This window comes from Colobus angolensis, unplaced genomic scaffold, assembly GCF_000951035.1.
Source record: "Colobus angolensis palliatus isolate OR3802 unplaced genomic scaffold, Cang.pa_1.0 Scaffold80, whole genome shotgun sequence".
In the NCBI taxonomy this organism is placed as follows: domain Eukaryota; kingdom Metazoa; phylum Chordata; class Mammalia; order Primates; family Cercopithecidae; genus Colobus; species Colobus angolensis.
In genome coordinates this window covers 9940142-9946803 of record NW_012121821.1, presented here as the reverse complement: position 1 = coordinate 9946803, position 6662 = coordinate 9940142, and positions in this window count along the sequence as shown.

The window sequence follows — 6662 nt, the reverse complement described above, 5'->3', positions numbered from 1 at the left end:
ACATCATTCTCCTGCCTCAGCCTCCCCAGTAGTTGGGACTACAGGCGCCCGCCACCATGCCTGGCTAGTTTTTGTATTTTTAGTAGAGACGGGGTTTCACTGTGTTAGCCAGGATAGTCTTGATCTCCTGAACTCATGATCTGCCCACTTTGGCCTCCCAAAGTGCCAGGATTACAGGCGTGAGCCACCACGCCCAGCCGGTATTGCCTAGGTTTTCTTCTAGGGTTTTCATGGTGTTAGGTCTAACATTTAAGTCTTTAATCCATCTTGAGTTAATTTTTGTATAAGATATAAGGAAGGGATCCAGTTTCAGCTTTCTACATATGGCTAGCCACTTTTCCTAGCACCATTTATTAAATAGGGAATCCTCGCCACATTTCTTACTTTTGTCAGGTTTGTCAAAGATCAGATGGTTGTAGATGTGTGGTATTATTTCTGAGGGCTCTGTTCTGTTCCATTGGTCTATATCTCTCTTTTGGTACCAGTACCACACTGTTTTGGTTACTGTAGCCTTGTAGTATAGTATGAAGTCAGGTAACGTGATGCCTCCAGCTTTGTTCTTTTGACTTAGGATTGTTTTGGCAATGCGGGCTCTTTTTTGGTTCCGTATGAACTTTAAAGTAGTTTTTTTCCAATTCTGTGAAGAAAGTAATTGGTATCTTGATGAGGATGGCATAGAATCTATAAATTACCTTGGGCAGTATGGCCATTTTCACGATCCAACCCAAATGTCCATCAATGCTAGACTGGATTAAGAAAATGTGGCACATATACACCATGGACTACTGTGCAACTATAATAACAGATGAGTTCATGTCCTTTGTAGGGACATGGATGAAGCTGGAAACCATCATTCTGAGCAAACTATCACAAGGACAGAAAACCAAACACCGCATGTTCTCACTCATAGGTGGGAATTGAACAATGAGAACACTTGGACACAGGATGGGGAACATCACACACCGGGGCCTGTCGTGGGGTGGGGGGAGGGGGGAGGGATAGCATTAGGAGATATACCATGTAAAGGACGAGTTATTGGGTGCAGCACATCAACATGGCACATGTATACATATGTAACAAACCTGCACGTTGTGCACATACACCCTAGAACTTAAAGTCTAATAATTTTTTAAAAAAATAATATCTACTCATGTCTGAGTTCAGGGAACAGTAATCCAAAATATGTCTCCTGAAAGGTCACTCTGACCTTTTTTGCCACCCTTTCTTCTGTCTCCCTCTCTCCCCACAAAGCAAGTCATAGAATCTAGAATTCCTATCCCCTAAAGAAAGGTCACTTTCTGCATTCTTCTCTCTCTTTTTGAAGATGCTCATATGACAGGTGTCCTGCCCCATATCTGGAGGGAAGGAATGTCATAGAGATAGGAAAGAATCTGAACAAACAGGTCTTGCTGAGTTCCCCCAGTTTATTACCGTTAGATCATACCCGTTTTTGTCCAATCATGTTTCTCCACCATTACTCACATCTTTCATCAGACTTAGCTTAAAAATACAGTTTTCTCTGTGTCTTTAGGTCTTCATTCTGAAGGCTCCAATGTCACATAAGACTTTGGTTGAATAAATTTGTTCTGCTTTTCTGTTGTAAATCTGTGTTGTTATAGGGGTGTCAGCCATGAACCTTGTGATGAGTAATGAAAAGATTTAACTTTTTCTCCCCTACATTGCATAAATGAATGACTTGTTTGCATTTGGTTTGCATTTAGGAAGTGTTTAAAGTAGGCAAATTCATAGAGATAGAAAGTAGATTAAAATTACCTGGGGCTGGGGGAAGGAGGGATGATGACAAAGTTTTAAAAATAGTCATTGCCTAACATCATGAATGTGATTAATGCCACAAAATTTTACATCTGAAATGGTTAAAATGGCAATTTTTTTAGTATATGTTCTAGAGCAATAAAAATATTTTTAAAGAACTGTTACTCTAATATGGAAAAACTTACCATTTTAGAAATAAGTAGATAAAATCACCCAAGGAGCCCAGAAAATGTGAGCATTTATGATCCTAAAGTACCTGTCTTAAAGTATACTATTAATAATATATAATTTTCAGATAAAAATTATATAATGATAAATGAACATATCTTAAGTGGAGAATTGTTAAGTTTTGATAAATATATGCATCCATGAAACTATCATTCCTGTTAAGACATAGAACATTGCCAACACCTCAGAAAGTTCCCTCTTCCAAGGATTTGCTGAAGATGCCTTGTAAAAATTTGCAAGAGAAGATTGATAAATTTTCAGGAATTTTATGAACTATTTGTCAGACACAAGTTTTATTAAAATAATTAAGCTTACAACTAAATACATTATATTAAAAACAAAATAGATGTATAATAAAATTATATCTTACTAATTATTTTACTATATATTACTGTTCTCTTTTGCTCATGAAGTTATTTCTGCTTCTGAATGTTAGAAATATTAGATTTTGTTATGCTACTGCAACTTTCTGATTCTGTATTGAGGGACTTCAACTTACCAATGGTTGTTTGAAATATATGAATTGTAAATTTTGTGAATTAGGATTTTTCTCTTCCACAGAGAAGTTTTTGAACACATACTTGTACCCCAATGCTCATACACCTTTTCAGCCATTCACTGTTCCCCAGAGATCACCTATGTTTTTCATCTCTAACCATAGTTTAATTTTGCCTGTTCTTGAATTTCACATGAATGGAATAATAAAAGATATTATTTTGTGCTTCTACATTTTTGAAATATTTTCCATATTTCCATGTATATCAGTATCTTATTCTTTTTCATTGTTAAGGTGTGTTCTATAACAGGAATATACTGCAATTTATTTATCTAGCCTTCTTATGACAATATGTGAGCTATTTACAATTTGGTGTTATTTTGAATTAAGCTGCTACAAGTATTCTTGCACAGTCTTTTGTGGATATATATATATATTAATTTTTCTTAAGTAAATATTTTTCTTAAGTAAATATCTAAAAGCAGAATTGATGAATCATGGGTCTTCAAATACTTTTAATTTTGAAGAAGCTGGCAAATAGTTTTGCAGAGTGTGTACCATTTCATGTTCCCACCAGCAGTATGGGAGAGTTCTAATAGCTATATTTCTTTCTCTTTTTTTATTTTTATTTTTAGTTTTTTGAGATGGAGTCTCACTCTGTTACCCAGGCTGGAGTGCAGTGGCAGGATCTCTGCTTACTGCAAGCTCCACCTCCCAAGTTAACACCATTCTCCTGCCTCAGTCCCACTCCCCAAGCAGCTGGGACCACAGGTGCCCGCCGCTAACCACGACCGGCCAATCTTCTGGATTTTTAGCAGAGATGGGGTTTCACCGTGTGAGCCAGGATGGTCTTGATCTCCCGACCTCGTGATTCTGCCCATCTCGACCTCCCAAAATACTGGGATTACAGGCGTGAGCCACCATGTCGGGGTTTTTTTGTTTTTAGATGGACTTTTTGCTCTTGTTGCCAGGCTGGAGTGCAATGGCACAATCTCGGCTCACCACAACCTCTGCCTCCAAGGTTCATGTGATTCTCCTGCATCAGACTCCTCAGTAGCTGGAATTACAGGCATGTGCTACCAGGCCCAGCTGATTTTGTATTTTTAGTAGAGATGGGGTTTTCTCCATGTTGGTCAGGCTGGTCTCAAACTCCCGACCTCAGGTGATCCACCCACCTTGGCCTCCCAAAGTTCTGGGATTACAGGTGTAAGCCACCATGCCCGGCCATAGCTGTATTTCTTACCAAATATATAGTATACATGTCTTTTAATTTTTAATAATTCTAGAAATTTTGAAATGATATCACATTATGATTTTAATTTGATGATTAATGATATTGATCATCCTTATGTGACTGTTAGCCAGCTATCTGTACATCTTTACTTGTAAAGCGTCTATTCATGCGTCTTGCTCAATTTCTCTTGAGTTGTATTTTGCTATTGTTTTGTATGAGTTCTTTTTATTGCTGATACATACGCTTTGTCAAATGCATGTATTACAAATATTATATCTGACTTACCTTTTTATTTATTTGAAAGTCAGATTTGATGAGCATAAATTCTAATTTTAATAAATTATTCCCCCCTCCCCCAGACCGAGTCTTGCTCTGTTGCCCAGGCTGGAGTGCTGTAGCAAGATCTCAGCTCACCTCAACTTCTGCCTTCCGTGTTTAAGCAATTCTCCTGCCTCAGTCTCCAGAGTAGCTGGGATTACAGGCGCCCACAACCATGCCCAGCTAATTTTTGTATTTTTAGTAGAGATGGAGTTTTACCATGTTAGGCAGACTGGTCTCGAACATCTGACCTTGTGATCCACCCTCCTTGGCTCCCCAAAGTGCTTAGATTATAGGCATGAGCCCTGCGCCTGGCCTGAATTCTCGTAAATTCTAGTCTATTTTCTATATTGGTTGGTGCATTTTGTTCTTTCTAAAAAATCCTCTTCTATTCCAAGGTTATTAGGATGTCCTTCTATGATTTCTCCTACAACACTTCACTTTAAATATATGTTTCATCTTACATAAATTTTTGTGTATAACTTCAGGTAGGTGTTGATGTTAGTTTTCTTTTCTGTGTGAATATCCAGCAGTTCTAAGACCACTTTTTGAAAAATACTCTTTCTCTATTGAACTGCGTTTGTGTTTTGTCAGAAAGCAACTGACCTTATATGTGTACCTGCTTCTCTTCCATTGATTTCTTTTTCTGGATATACTCAAGAAAACACTATCTTAATCACTGTAACTTCACAGTAGGGAATATTAAGACTTGAAACAAGTAGTGTGGAGCCTTTCAATTTTTTTGTTTGTTTGTTTAAACCCAACATTCTTTTAGGCTGTGAAAGTTATTTTAAATACCTATACACATTTTATTCACAACTCATCAATTATTACAAGAAACCATTTTGTTGGAACTTTGACTTGAATCACTTCTTATCTTTTTAGATCAGTTGAAATCTTAGCAATATTTGGCTATTTAATTAGTGAACATGATACATGTCTTCATTTATTTAGATCATCTTTAATTTCCTGTAGCAATCTCGTGCAGGTTTCTTTTTTTTGCTTTTTTTTTTTGGGTGGTGGGGCAGGGGATAGTCTCCCTCTGTTGCCCAGACTGGAGTGCAAGTGCATTGGTGGCCTAATCTCAGTTTACTACAACCTCTGCCTCCCAGGTTCTAGTGATTCTCATGCCTCAGCCTCCCAAGTAGTTGGGACCACAGGTGCATACCACCAGCCCAGTGTTTTATTACACCTAAGTTTAGTTTATAGATTATGATGCATCTGTTAAGTTGCTGATAACTCACTTTGAACTTGTCAAGGCCTGATTTTATACTTCATAAGGCACACTTTGGAAAACTTAAGGTTTTTGTTAAGCACCATTAATTTGGCAAGACTCAAACTCCAAACTTTGCTTCCTACCCTACCAGGCTTTGGCAGAGCCTGGACTCTCTTCTGGGTCTTTCAGTCCTTTGGTTTTTATTTTTAGTTTATTTGTTTTGTTTTATTTGCTTGATTTTTTTACTTGACTCTTTGTACTCTCTCGCATGTCTAGTCAGCTTAGGAGTAAGTCATGTCATTAAGAGGAGTTTATAGATACATTTTGGGTAGGCTCAGCTTTGACTTCCTTCTTTCTAGAACTTACCTCTTTACTTTCCAGCCACTTGGGTTACCTAAAATTCTTTTTTATGAAAGCTTAAGTTGATAGCACAACATCATTTTGCTTGAGTTCTAACTGCCATACTGGTGAATATTTGGAAATATCAGCAGTGCAAAAACATGGATATTTGGATCTCATCCTGTTGAATTACACTGTGGAGAATTGAATTCTCTAAAGCTTATTCCTGACTTAAATAGCTCTCTAATGCTTTCTTACAACTGTTTCCCACACCCCCGTCCCCCAGAGTTTATAAGTGTTATCTTTGATCTGGTTATTTCAAAACGAGCCACTCTGCTATTTCTGGAATTGGAAATCACTAATTTATCTTAAAAGTACAATGTAAAAGCATTGCTATGACGTTTACTTACTATATCTCTAACTTGAGTTTTTACCAAACAGACATTTAGAGTTTGATAAACCATGGGAAACATATTAAAGATTGAATTTCAAGAAATTGTTCAAAAAAAAAGTTTAGTGGTAATGCATTCAATTACTATGTGATATATGTGTAGTTGAATTCACTGTCAATTTCTCTAAAAACTAGCTTTAAAAGTCAATTTATATTTTAATGTTATTCAGACTTTAAAGTTTAGCTACTTGAGATCTAAAATTTAAAAGACCATGAAATGATAACAGCTAGTTCTCACACTTATGGGATATCTGTGATATTCTATATACTTGGGTCCTAAGTTCAGAATACATTCAGAAATAATCTTAGAAAAATTAATTCATATAAAGAAAAACACCACCAAAACCAAAACACCAGAAATAGGTTTGCTAAACACAAGGGGCTTGTAAAACATCAGTGATGTCTATTAAAAAATTTATAAAACATGTTCAATAACAACAAAAAAATGAGTTACAATTTAGCATCAAAAAAGTACAGATAAGTTACTTATTTCTTCTTCTTCTTCTTTTTTTTTTTTTTTTAGATGTAGTCTCACTCTGTCTCCCAGGCTAGAGTGCAGTGGCGCGATCTTGGCTATTAAAAAATTTATAAAACATGTTCAATAACA